This window comes from Pongo abelii, chromosome 2 (genome assembly GCF_028885655.2).
Source record: "Pongo abelii isolate AG06213 chromosome 2, NHGRI_mPonAbe1-v2.0_pri, whole genome shotgun sequence".
Classification (NCBI taxonomy): Eukaryota; Metazoa; Chordata; class Mammalia; order Primates; family Hominidae; genus Pongo; species Pongo abelii.
In genome coordinates, this window is record NC_085928.1 from 1,229,061 (window position 1) to 1,243,493 (window position 14,433).

Consider the following 14,433-nt stretch of genomic DNA (forward strand, 5'->3'; position numbering starts at 1 on the left):
TCAGCAGAACTTCTGTGATGACAGAAATGTTCCCTCTCTACAACGTGGTAGCACACAGTCACATGTGGTTAGTGAGCACTTGAAATACAGCTACTAGAATGAAGAAACTGAATTTTCAACTTCAGTTACTTTTAATTAATTTAAATTTAAATGTACATAGCCACATGTGTCTAATGGCTACTCTATGGAACAGTGCAGCTCTCGGGAAAGGAATCTATATAAGATACCAAAGTTAAGAGTAACAAGATAACAATAACTATTTTTCTTGGTACTTAAGGAAATCACAAGATAAGGCAGGAAATTCATCTGTTTAGTGTATGATCCACCTTCCTAGCAATATGATAATACTGACCCTGAATTTATGTAGCCTAGGTTTTCATAAAATGTTCAAAAGTATTCATGTGAACATTTATTCTTATCTCCAGGGAAAAGATGAAAGAAAGTGTTTATTGTCACCATTGTTGAGTTTGGAAAACGGAGGAACAGACTAATATTTAAAGACAGGCAAAATTTAATTTCCCCTTCCTCTGTCCCTCTCAAAAAAACAGAAATATAAAAATGCGATTTGATTTATTTTAAAATTTACACTATTGGACATGACTAACACATTCTTAATTTATGTTAGAGGCTGTTTGTAAAAAAGGAAGAATATGTCTTCATGAACCTCTTTACTGCTAAGTTTTAGCTTTTTTAGTAACAGGGAATTTCTCATAATCCCATCATTGTCTCTTTGACCAGACCACTTTAGCCTGTCAGGATACTAGCATTTTTCTATTCACTTTATATTTTGTTACTGAACAGGATTTTTCTCATTTGCTTTCTGACTACTTTCACTACCAACTAGGCTTGGGTTTTAAGATTCTGTTACGTGTTTTATTAAAGCAAGATGTGTGTAAAACACTTGCAATGCATCAAAACTATTGTGGATAGCTCAGAGAAGCAACTAAGAAAAATAGCATAGAATTCCACTTTAAAACAACATTGAAATCCCACTCTAGGAGTGCTTGATAGTCAATTTTCCAGTTATCTAATTATAAATGCATGGAATAAAATAGGTGACAAGTGAGGTTATATTCTTAGAAAAAAATAGCTTCCTTTATTATCTACCATGTGCTATGCACTTTGCATATTTTATTCATTTACTGCTTAAAATAGCTCAATATGGTAGATATTATTATCCCCATTTCTTAAATGAGACAATTTAGACTCAGAGGAATAAGGAAACTTGCCTAAATTCACATAGCTAGTAAGTGGCAGGGTTGAAATTTGAACTAAATTCCTTTTAACTTACAACATCTTCCTCTGACCACTCCCCAGAAATGCTTTTTAGTCCTCATGATATAACATCTTCCTCTCCAATTTCTTATCACCCAATACAATTTTAGTAGTGATTACCATGCTATCTTTTGTCATGGCATCTGCTATTTGGACTTCAATGTTTTTACTTGGATCCTAAGTTTAATATTCTGGGTAAATAAAAATTATTTATTTCATAGTTTGCACAATATAATCTCAAACTGAACAGAGTCATTTCTTAATGCCTCTGAGTCTTGTGCATGTATGTATGATTGCATCCATAACATTATATTGTAATTTTTTCATCTGCCTTTCCTCTAAGGCTGCACATACCTGAAAGCAGGAATTATACTTCTAAATTTTCTATGCTTATCGTTTAGTACATTGCCTGACACATTAATAAATATTATTGACCTAAACAAATGCTATTAGAAGAAATTTTTGGATTTGTCTTGATAGAGGAGCAGATTCTTGGAAAACTTACTGTCTCAACCTATTCAAAATAGATTCAAAGTATAAGCATGATGGCATTTGAAGTCCTCTCTGAAGAAAGTGTTGATTTAAAAACTGCTGCATCAAGCAGCCTTGTCCAAAAATGATCTCATAATCTCACTCTGGCTTTCCTGGACAAGGAGCCAGATGAGACTGGAAGCTTGATCTTCCCTAAGAGGTAGGTACTTGACCTAAACCCAGCTTCTTGTAAGACTTGTGGCTTCTGCCTCCTGTCCAGAGGGTTACTATTTTCCATTGGCCCCAGGTCCTTAGCTTCAGACAACTCTTGTAGACAGTTGGCATCCAAATCTAGAATGCTTAGCATTAAGCAGGTTGCTTACGCCTCTTGACAAAGTTGCTCTCATGCATGCCTTGTAAGAGTGATGAGCGGGTAGGTTCCCTTGCCTGGAAATTTTACCCACAATGCATCCAGTAGAGCATGTGGTCCCAGCCTCTCTGTGGGGACAGTGGGAGGATCAGAAGACTCATGACTTTTCTTCTTGCTGACTTCTGGCTTATAAATTTCCTCAATTCTTGAATTTACAGCCTTGCAAAATCTGTCTTGAGCCCTGGCTCATGACAGGTGCCAAACACAAAGGGACCCATCTTATAGGAAAAGAGTAACAATAACAGCAAGAGTGACAGTGATAAAAACAGATTATTAGCAATTATTGAGAGCTCTTGAGTACTTTCAAGGCCAGTTCTAAGCGACGTTCATGTATTAACTCTTTTAATCTTCACAATAACTTTATGAGGTAGGTATAATTGTTATCTCCATTTTACAGACAAATAATCATAACAAGAGGTTTAACTTGCCCAAGATCACCCATCTGAAAATTGTCTTCAAAGGTAGTCAAAGAAGAAACTTATGTTTTTTAAGCAGTTCACAAAATTGCTTAAAAGATATATGTTTCTAACAGATTTTTAAGTTTATTCATCCAAATGGATAGATATTAAACACTTAATATGTACTATTGACCATTCTGTGTTCAAGGGATAACATAACAAGTCAGGTATATCTCTGTCTTTAAGAACTGTATTAACTATTGAGAGTGACCAGGGACTGTGAATATGAGAAGTGCCACATAGAACAGGCTGTTATGGGAGCATGTGGGAGAGGTACCTAACCCAGCCTCAGGAAGCCTTCTCCCAGGAGGTAACTGAACCTTAAGGGGTATGTGAAAGGGTGCAGGGCCAAGTGGGTGGGTTGAGGAAAGGAGATGTGATCTAGAATGCAAGTAGATTTAGGTGGCTATAATAGTCTTCAAAGAAAGGAGTGGTGAGTTTTGAAGTTGGGAGTTTACATAAAATTACATTTCTTGAGATCATCAATGATTTGGCATGATATAAACTTAGATTTTATGCAAACGGGAAAAGGATTTTAGAAAGTAAACTATATTAGATTTCCCATTTAGAAAAGCTCACTGTGGCTGCAGTGCGGAGAGTGCACTGGGGAGTCAAAGGATCCAGGAAGGAGCTTTGCAGTGGTCCAGGCCTTAGTGGAGGCAATGGCTGTGGTGTTCAAGAAGTGAACTGTTTTGACAGGACTGGGCTGAGATTAGATATGCCAAGTAGAGGGAGGAGACAAACAACTTCTATAATTTTGGCTTCGTCAGTTGGTAAAGAGAGAGGACAGAGGAGAAGAAGCAATCCTGGGGCTGGAGTGATGATGAGTTCAATTTTCTATGAACTTTCTGGTTTCAGATTCAACATGTATACCTTTGAGAGTTTATTACGTGTCAAGTTCTGAGCTAGGTGTTTTAACACAGTTTACCTAATTTAGGTCTCAAAATACTTTATTATTTGAGTATGATTATACACATAGGTAAGAAAACCAAAGCTCAAATTTATTAAAAGACTGGGTCAATATCACACAGCAAGTAGTTTCATGAATAATAGATTAATATTATCATCATGGTAGCCTCTCGATCACAGTAGTGGTAGAGAAATCTGTCCTGAGTCTTGCACCACATCTTGACTCATTCCCCCAGAATTAGATCTTGAGATCTCTTTGTGTGACTTATATACTCCGTGCTTTCACTATCACCTATCTGCTTATGGCCTCCATGTCTGCAGTTCTAGCTCAGCTTTCTCTCCAGATTTCTATATTTATCACCTATAGATGTATCACTTCATAAAGGTATCTTGGATTTATTTTGTGCAAAACTAAACTCGCTCCTCCTTTGGGATTTTTATCCTTTAGGAAGGGTACTGCCATTCTTCCAGTGATTCAAGTTAGCGGTCAGGGAGTCATCTGGGCCTCTGCCTTTCCTGTTGCTCAAAATTAACTCATCATGCTGATTCTACCGCCTTCATAAAATTTAAATCTTTTTTCATTCTGTCTTCAAATGATTTATTTCCCATTTTGATCACTGCAAAGGTCCCCCTATTGGTCTCCTTGCTTCTCCTTTTCCTCCACCAATCATCCCCCACGATGCAATGAAAGTAATCCTACTGAAGTGGAACTGTGATCATGTTCCTCCCACATCTGAAATTCTGCAATGGCTCACCATGTGCCTGGCTCTCAGTCCTCACCTTTGCTGTGTTCCATTTTACCCTTGGCTCCAGCCAATACAAAACATTTGTAGTCTCTTAGCTTGGGTGAACTGAGCTCCTCCAGAGCAGCAACTGTTTCTTTGTTCCACGTGTTCCCAGCATCTAGCACAATGCTTGTCAAGTCAAAGAATGGAGTGCCAACTGTCAGATATGTGATTTATGAAAGCTGAATTTTCGGAGAAGCTTGAGAAATCCTATATTAACCTTTATCTTCATAAACATTTTCTTTGTGGAAAGTTTTGCTTTAGAGGTATATTCTGATTCCCTAATTAAGGACTGACAGGGAGCAGCATATGGGGTGCTTTGTCTAAAGGACTAATTGAGGTTTGTTGTCTTAGGATACGAAGGGGTGATAATTAACTAGAGAGAATTTTTTAACAGTTCGGTTTTATGATATTTGTAGGCTGTCATCCTTTGGAAGAAGAGTTATACAAGGTTATAATGTAAGAAGAAAATTAAAATAATGTGAAAAATATGAAAATGACTGCAATGATAATTTTTATGAAAAGTTAGAAGGAATTAGATTCTGTCAGAAATTATTATCTTAAACCTGGTTGCTTATTCTAAATAGATCATACCGGTTTCCTGACAGTGACATCACAATTTTTAACAACCTAGAATCAACAGAAGGCTCAGTTGGGGCACGCAGCAGGCTGTTCTGCTCTTGCTGAATCTGATGAGTTTTCCAATTTTCTTGATGGTTTCTGAATCAAAGAAGGCAATGCACATCTTATATTAAGGAAAACAAGTATTAGACAGTCAATAAGAAGATATTGAGACATCTCTGAACAATACTATTGAGAAAGGGCTGCTTAGACTCTGCAGGGTATCACATTTTTATGTTATAAGGCTGCTAGGTATCTCCAAAAGAGAGGCACGTTGAATTTAGTTATTTATACAGTCTTTTAAAAAGAAACTGTCTCAAAATTTAACAAGGGCTGAAATGTACACTAGAAAATGGAATGTGAAATGATTTTATTTTTATCTTCCTTCTAAATATTCTTCACATCTTTGTGGAAAACCTATAATTTCAGGTAGAAGGGGCATTGCAAAGCAGAGAGTCACAGTCTATACTTACTTTTTGTGATAATGATTACTTATAAAGATTAGGATATTTATATTCATAATACAATAACACTGAAAACACTGGTAATGTATTTTCCTGGTGTGCAATATAAAGATTGTGTCTACATGAGCAAAAAAAAAAAGGCAGAAGGAAAGTGGTTGTAAGTAAATAACACTTGTAATTTTAATTTTATACTTTCTGAAATGGATTGGCCGTGTCCCTACCCAAATCTCATCTTGTACTGTAGCTCCGACAATCCCCACATGTCGTGGGAGGAACCCAGTGGCAGGTAATTGAATCATGGGGGTGTGTTTTTCCCGTGCTGTTCTCGTGATAGTGAATAAGTCCCATGAGATCTGATGGTTTTATAAAGGGCAGTTCCCCTGCACATATTTTCTTGCCTACCACCACGTAAGACATGCCTTCACTCCTTTTTTGTCTTCTACCATGAATGTGAGGCCTCCCCAGCCATGAGAAACTGTGAGTTCATTAAGCCTCTTTCCTTTATAAATTACCCAGTCTCTGGTTATTTCTTCATAGCAGTGTGAAAATGGACTAATATACTTTCTCATTCAATATTTTTCAACATTCAGAATGTATAACTCAGTTAAAAGCAATCAAATGCCAAATGAAATTAGGTATACTATTAAAAAGAATTATAGAAAAAAGGGGTTACAGTGATGAAATATTTAGAAACAGAAAACACTTTTTTCAGAGACTAATTTGTCATTTAGCCTAAGATTTTCTTTTTAAGATTTTCTTCTTAGCTTTAAGATTAAAAAAAAAAAAAAACTTTCTTAAAATCCTACACCTAAGACAATTCTCCATCCTTTCTTTTTGGAAGTCACAATAGCATGTCAAGGACCTATATAAAATGGAAAGTGTTGGTCCTTCAGGAGGTCTCCTTTTTTCGTATTGTTAAATGTGTGGACAAAGTGAGGAACAACATGTAGGACTCTCATATGTTAAAAAGTTGTTGATGACATGATTTATCATTTAAAAAATCTTTGTTCCTAACAGTTTAAAGTCTTATTCAGTTTAAGTCATGGAAACAACATTAGAGGAGTTGCCTGAAACTGCACTGAAGTCCTAAGCTGTCACTAACCAAGCTCTGCCTTTGGGCAAGTCTCTGACTCTTCATTGATAAAGGAAAGAGGACTGGACTCTGTCTGCAATAGTACATTTCGCCTCAAAAAATCTATGTTTCTGGTCATTGAAACCAAAGATTTAGTCTGTAGGAACTTTGGTAACATCTCTAGATCTGGAGTTTCTGTAAATTTAATTCTGGATTTGGCCTCCATTCTAAGGAATATTTCTCACAGAGTTCCAAGTGCTTAGATGGACCTCTATACTGAGACAAAAATACGGACAGAACCAGAGTATATCCTTGTAAAGTAAAGCTAGGAAGATTTGGGGCACCACGGTATTTCTTACTATGCCAGTTCCTGGACAACAAATTACATTTTTGAAAATATGAGGACACATTCCAAATCTACTTTTCTGAGACTATTTTTTTTTTTCTTTAAGAAGCTGATGCTCTTAAGACTTAGTGCCATTTCCCAAGCACTCTCTGGGAAAAAATGAGATTTCTTCACTGGTGGATCATTTTGATTTTAGAAAGATAGTAGACAACTCTAAATAATACATTTCCTGGCTCCACTAATAATATCTAAAAGCTATGGAAAAATAGATTATGACTACAAAGAAAAAGGGAATTTGAAAATGCTCTCTTTGTAAAGGCTCCAAAGAGCATGAAAATGAATAAAAATCATAAGTTCTAAAGCTAGTAAATATATTTCTTCCAAATAGAAATTAAAGGTATAATTAATTTTTTATGAAAATATTACCGGCATGTACACATTTTCCAGTTTTGTGGTCATTCAGTTAAAAAAATTTTCCCTTGAAAGTTATACTGTGGTAGTACCGTATTGGTTACTGGTTTCTTCTCCTTGAAACTTATTTGAATTATGATTGATTACATCTCGTAATATTCCCTATTATTCTTGCCTCTGTAACAGATGTACATCATACTCATGTAATCAGTATGTATTTAATTAAAATACTGCGATAACCTATTTATCAACAGTAGGAATTACTGAAAAGTTAGGAAAACGAAGGCCTTTTTGAAAATTCCTTTGGTAGAATACATATTCAAATAAATGTTAAAATTCCTCTGTAATATGGAAGGTTGAAATAATAGAAATGGGCTTTTAGCAATTTACTGTAGTGTCTTACACAGATCATTACACAAGGACCATTACATAATAAAGTAGAGTTTGGAAAATCTAATCAGAGACAAAAATTGGAAATGACTGGGATCTCTGAGTCATAAAATCATGCTGCATTTCAGGTAAGTGGATTCTACATATCCACTATTCTCGGCTGAAGGACTGACCCATAATTGAGAAAGGTTATAGAATTATGAGGACAAACAGGAAGTACAGTAAAAGGTTATTTTCTTCCTTCTTAAATTTGGAAAAAACAAATCAATTCAGCTAAGATCAAAAGTTTGTTTCTGACCATATCACCTATAAAAATAAAACTCTAATGATAAACTCCATATTTTCCCCCTCAGGTGAGTTTCAGAAAGCAATCTAAAGCAAAACTCATTATTATTTAAAAGCATTTGAAAAGCAAGGAGGGAAAAATAAATGAAAACAAAAACACCAAGGAAACATCCTGTTTTCTAGTAAACCTCAAATGAAATGCTCCCTGATAGCAGTTCTCTTTTTGAGAAACTGCACTAGTTTGGTAGCTAGCATATGCCTAAATGATACCATACCCAGGAGGCATTTGGGCTTCAAACTGCTTCAAGGTGATTTTTATTTTTTAACAGCATCATGTCAGGGGAAAGAAGCAAAACAAAACAAAACCCAAGACTGCAATCTTACATTTAGATCATTAGCTTGAGCTAAGTCACCTCTCATTTAAGTGTCACTACTTTTTTCCCTACATATGAGCTCTGTGGGGATTTGGTTATTTAATGTTGCCTGCTGTTCATGTTTTGCTTCCATTTTCTTCTGTTAAGTACATTACATGGTATAAGTGTTGGAGGGAAGAACCACAGTGCCCTTGGTATCATCTTTGGAGCGTGTGTAGCTCCAGCACTACAATGCACTTCCATTATGTAGTAAATAATAACTATTTTGAACTTGGATGAAAATAACATAAAACATTACCATGAAATACCTTATAAAAAAGAAGAAAAATCTTCATATGCTAGAAAACAGCAAGGGGCTATACACTTTCAAGGTACTTGTGAAATGTTTCTGGTAATAGGCTAAATATGTCAATCTTTAAAATTTGATTTTAAGCTACTGCCTTAAATATTTTTAAGACATATAGTAACGGTATGGTACATTTTATAAATTTTTAACATCAAGACAAAAATCCTGCAGAAAATATTTATATTTCCAAACAACTGGGAGTCAATCCACACTATTTTGCTAACAGGAAACAATAAAAATACTACTCTTGTGATAGAGCAGCATGCATAATTAAATGTGCTTTGATCTCATTTTGTAGAACTGTGATATGAAGATTCTTTTGAAAATTAGACTTCCACAGTAGAGCTTATTGGGTAAAAGCATGCATGTAGGAGTAAGCAGGGGGCCTGAACTTTGGTGTTATCACTAACCAGCTATGTAACCATGGGTAAGCTACTTGTGCTTTCTAAGCCTCAGTTATCTTATCTAGAAATGGGAGTAATAATGGTTACCTACATCAGAGAATAATCTTGAAAATTAAATGAGCTAATAATATAAAAATACTTGGCTCATAGTAAGACCAGAAAATGTAAGCTATTATACCATTGATTAAACACCTATGTACCAGATACTTTACATATATTATCTCTAATTCTTTCAAATTCCAGAGCTGGGTATTTTGGACCTCAGTATACCCAGTATCTCGGAAAGCTTAAACAACTTGCCTAAGGTTATATGACTAGTGAATTGTGGATCTGGGATTCGATCCCAGATCTTTCTGGCTAGAAAGCGGTGGCTCTTAACTGGGGGTGATTTTCCCCTCCATCTTATGTTGATGACGGGACAACATCTGGGACATTTTTGGTTGTCACAGTGTGGGAGGGTTTTACTGGCATCTGCTTCTTAGTGGCTGAGTATGCTGCTAAATGTGCTGCAAAGCATGTAACATATTTATCTGCAAAGAATTTTTTGGCCCCAAATGTCAATAGTGCTAAGGTTGAGAGATCTTGTTCTAAAGCCTGACTGGTCTTTTCAATATAATCTGCTGCCTCATTAGAATACAGTGATGCATAATGTTAATATTTTGCTATCATTTGATACTGCAGTAAATAAAGTTGCTCTTGAAAATGATGTATACCAAAAAAGTAATATACACCTTCTGATAGCATTGGGGAATTCCTCTCTCACTCGAGGTAATTATGTGGAAACTGCCAGTTACAATGCTCTGACCACCTCTAAGTGCACAGACTGGCATATAAACCTAGCTGGGTCAATCATAGTATCCATTTCCCTGGCATGGTTTTGGTTTAGTGTTGGGCAAGGTCCTAAGAAAGCCAGCCAGAATCTCCTCTGGGACTGGTGTATGAATTTGCCCAGAAAGAAGGTCTCGTTTTGCTGGGGTTGCAAAGCTGGAATACTGAGCCCTGGAATGTAAAGAAGCAGACAGCGAAGAACTTAGCAGTAGGAGAGAATGAGGTCAATGCACCTAGCGAAGCACTAAAAATCCTGCATAAGCCTCTGGATTGAGCAATGCTGAACCACCTTCTTAGTTTCATGATGCAAAAATTTCCTAATTTTTGCTTATGTTACTTTGGGTTATGTTTCTTTCATTTGTAATCAAAAGAACCCTGAAAAATAGAGTCTGCAAGCTTTCTTGGCATATATATTTATTAAACAATAACTGTCTTCACACAGTATTGTTTCCATTTAAAAAACAAGTAGAAGGCACAGAATCTACCCTTGATGAGCCTACATTCTATTTGGGAGTGGGGATAAGACTTAAAAATACCAGAATTTTATCTCATTACCTACATAGTGGGTTCTTTGAGAGTGAAAACTGCATTTTCTTTTACTTTATTTCCCTTAAAAAAAAAAAAAAAAGATACAGGACTTCACTCTGTCACCAGGCTGGAGTACAGTGGCACATCATGGCTCACTGTCACCTGGAGCTCTTGGGCTCAAGCCTTCTGAGTAACTATGACTGTAGGTGTGCGCCACCACACCCAGCTAATTTTTTCTGTATTTTGTAGAGACAAGGTCTCGCTATATTCCCCACATTGGTCTGGAATTCTTGGGAAGTGATCTTCCTGCCTCAGCCTACCAAAGCATTGATTATATGTGTGAGCTACTATGCTTGGCCTACTGAGAACTGGATTTTCTAATTCCCCATCCCCACCCCGCATACACATTTGGTCTAATGACTGGCGCATGTTTAACTGCTGAATGGCTAAGCAGATGGCACCTGCTGTTATATTTTGTTAGGTCTTTTATGGACTAGTTCCGTGTACTCTTTTTTCCTCATTTCCTTTCCCTAAAGTATAATACCACTGACCTTTGGGAAACTCATTATATTATTCACTAAAACAGATTCTGCAGATTCAGAATTGTTCATTGTAATAAAATATACAACAGTCTGCAGAATGGAGAAACTCATAAAAACAATCTGAAATTTCTTAAACTAATTTAAAATCATAAAGCATGGTAACATTCCTTTTGATCTGTATGAATAGCCTTGTTAAACTCACCAAATTGTAGTAAAAATATAAAATATTCTCACAGAACATAGTCAAATTTGTATTGTCTATCACATTTTCATTTAAAAGAGGCCTTGCTTGGAAAAAGTCAAATGTAATACTGTATTTTGATCAAATAAATGAGAAATGCAGGACAGATAGGGAATAGCCAGTATTTGGAAAGAGCAGCTGGGAAGTTTTTGATTAAGCTATTTCTGCTTCCAAACAAAATCTTGGTTATAGGATCTGTCACAGTTATGCTGACTTCCAATATGTGACGCTAAACAGAATTTCAACTCTCTTTACTGCAGCAGCAAAAAATATTCACGAGATACATAAAAGATTTTAGCTCTTACTATTTTCCTGTAGTCTTGGATTGATGTGAGGACCTCAAGGTTTGGGTTTTTTTTCACCCCCCCAGGCCTCCATCCTCTTTTTTCCCCTTTTCCCAGATTCTTGCTTGAATATTCTTTGGTAATGCATGTCAAGACCATGACAATACAACAGCTTAAACCCTACCTGGTGGAAAAACAATCAAGCTCTGGGTGGAGGAAGAGTTCAGCCTTGTGCTGTGAGCATTGGCAATCCTGAACGAATGAGAATGAGCTTAATGTTGGAACTCTATTCCTGGCTGCAGCATCTTCTCCAGTTTCCAGATAGAGCCTCTGTGGCCAAATGAGGTTTAATAGACAAAAATCACTCTCTAAAATGGTCGTCTTGGACACAGATCACCAATGTACATGGCCAGAATGGCTGGGCAAACTTTTGGGCAAGATCCAGGAAAGGATGGTGGACAACAGGGTTTGGACTGCTTTAGGCTACAATTATTAAAAACAATTTACATTGTGGTCTATGTTGAAAACTACACATTTGGGCAAAAGCTGCTCTCCTAAAAAATCTATCTTGTGGTCTGGTATCTTCATTTGTCCTTCTGCTCTGTGGACATCCTATCTAATTCTTGGCACCTCTGCAGAGATTCGGGAAAGTCCTAAACATCAGAAAAGAATATTATGAATCATTTCTTATTCCATTTGCTGAGAAAAATATAATAACTATTTTTTCAGAGATTATGAAATCATAGCATGTTACTGTTAAAGTGAATATTAAAAATCATCTAACCCCTTTCTTGTACTTATTGAAAGTGAGGCATTTTTAAAGTTAAGTGTCTTTCATGGTTGAGTTATAGTCCACACAACGGTGGCCATGGTTACTAAATGGGTGGTGCCATAATCTGCGGGGCAGGAAATATCATGGAATTGCTTTTTATATTTATTTGTATCCTCCTATTATAAGAATGATTATTTATGAATGTCTAATTAGAATGATTATTACTTTTATGACCATAAAACAATGACTTTTATGAATATATTTTGCAATATATATATATTTAAATCAACACCCCAATATCTCTTATCCTCTTCTCTTGCTTTTTTCCGCCATAGCAGTGATTATCATGTTATATACTATGTCTCTAATTGATTTTGTTTATAGTCTGTCTCCCTCGCATTAGAAAGTAAGCTCCATGAGGGCAAGAAACCACTGGTCCTACGTGAGGAGCTACATGGACTGTAAACACAACCACTGTGAAAGATGCAATTATTCCCCTTCTGCTTGCCCATGACCTATTCTAGAAGTTTATTGGAATTATTTTCTAAGAGCATTAATAAGTCACCACTATGAGAGTTTAAGGAAATATGTCACTTCTCTATGCCTCAGTTTCATGATCAATAAAGGGATTGGCCTAGATAAACTTTACAGTCCCTTCCAAATGTAATATTTGTTCTCTGGTGAAAGCCTAGTTCCTAGAATGGAGAAGGCATTCACTAAATAGTTTTAACTGAATATATTAGTACAGTAGTACTTGTATATAATCTGCAAATAAATATACATATGCCACCTATGAATGCTCAAGAACTTCTTATTGATACCAGTATATTAGTAAAGTTTTGGGCCCTCTGATTTAAGTCTGCTGGGAACTGGTTAAGACAAGAACTAAATAGAATACCAATTAGGGAGGGTACTTGAGGTGCAGCCTCTTCTGTGCAGTGAAGACTGTAACTCATCTGGAGGAGAAGGACTTTTTATTCTGGGCATTTGCTTGAATGGCCTATTTTGGTTGTGTTAAAATAGGACAAGCAGGCAAGCATTATCCTGAGTTTAGGGCAGAAGAGGAATTATGGTGACTGAAACCAGGGCTTTTACTACCTAAGGTAACTGGTTAAAACAAACAAACAAACAAAATCTCCAAATATGGGTTCCTTTTGAAAGTGAAGGAACAAATTTATGCTTCTGGAATTCAGTTTTAGGAAAAACTAGAAAAGCAGTCAGGAACTGCCCCAAACAAAGCCCAGTGGCAGGGAAGAGCAAAGGGGTCCTTCAAATAAGATTCCCTGATGAATAGCAGACTGTAGATCCAAAAAATCTAAGTGTTGCAGGGGTGGAGCAAAGGTTGCTGGTTACGATGCACTTTGTCCTTAAGGCCAAATGCTCTGCAGGGCCCAGCCACACTGGCTTTGCAGTTCGATGTTGTGGATTGGAGAACAATGACTGAGCAGTGTGTTTGGCCTCAAACCTGCTGCTATGTTAGCTTCTGGACCTAGCATTTTCCACAGAGTCAGTAGACACCCACAGTACTAAGGAGTCAGTTTCAAAAGCAGTACTGTATGGCAGGGAGAAACACTAGCCATGGCCAGCCAACCAAAATCCAATCTTATCTATGCCTGACATTAGAAAAGGATAAATTTTCTCTGTGTTTAAGTCCTTAAGATACTCGGACAACTTGAGATTGGGATAGTATGAGGTATGGAGGTGTGTGTGGGTTGCTTAAGTTGTGTTAAAACTGGCAAAAATAAATGAGATGTGGCAATAGTGTTTAGGGATTATCTATAGTTACGTAGCCTTTGTTTTCACCTATGAACATTCAGAATCACATTATAGGTGATTTCTCATTACCATTGTATCAGAAACCATCATACAGTTTGAGAAGAACAGGTGAGTAGACAAAGCCTGAATTTTGAGATGAGAAAGTGGGAACTTAAAATATAATGTCAGCTCTGACAGCACACTTATTTGCATTGTAAGAGTACCTGCATCTTCTGAATACTGTCTCTATCACTGTGGATAGGTCACAGGGGTTAAATGTGTGAATTCTCCTGTTCTATAATATTATAGTATCAACCACCAAAGTAGTTTTACAGATAAAATAGAAACAAAACAGTTGGCATTAGGGGTCATGCATCTCAACAGAACCGAACTAGATGGCATATATTGATAATACATTGCCTGAAAGCATTCACTTTTTTCC

At 36.5% G+C, this 14,433-nt stretch overlaps 1 protein-coding gene across 16 annotated transcripts in view; it reads right to left on the reverse strand.

Moving 5' to 3' along the window:
• EPHA6 (EPH receptor A6) overlaps window positions 1-14,433 on the reverse strand; it is a 965,948-nt gene that overhangs the window by 22,149 nt on the left and 929,366 nt on the right. Inside the window, exon 17 of one of the 16 annotated variants that reach the window (XR_008523481.2) lies at window positions 4,923-5,048. The exons of the other annotated variants lie outside the window; for them this stretch is intronic. The gene's annotated coding sequence lies outside the window, so the exon portion shown is untranslated. The remainder of the gene's footprint in view (window positions 1-4,922; window positions 5,049-14,433) is intronic. 16 annotated transcript variants of the gene reach the window in all.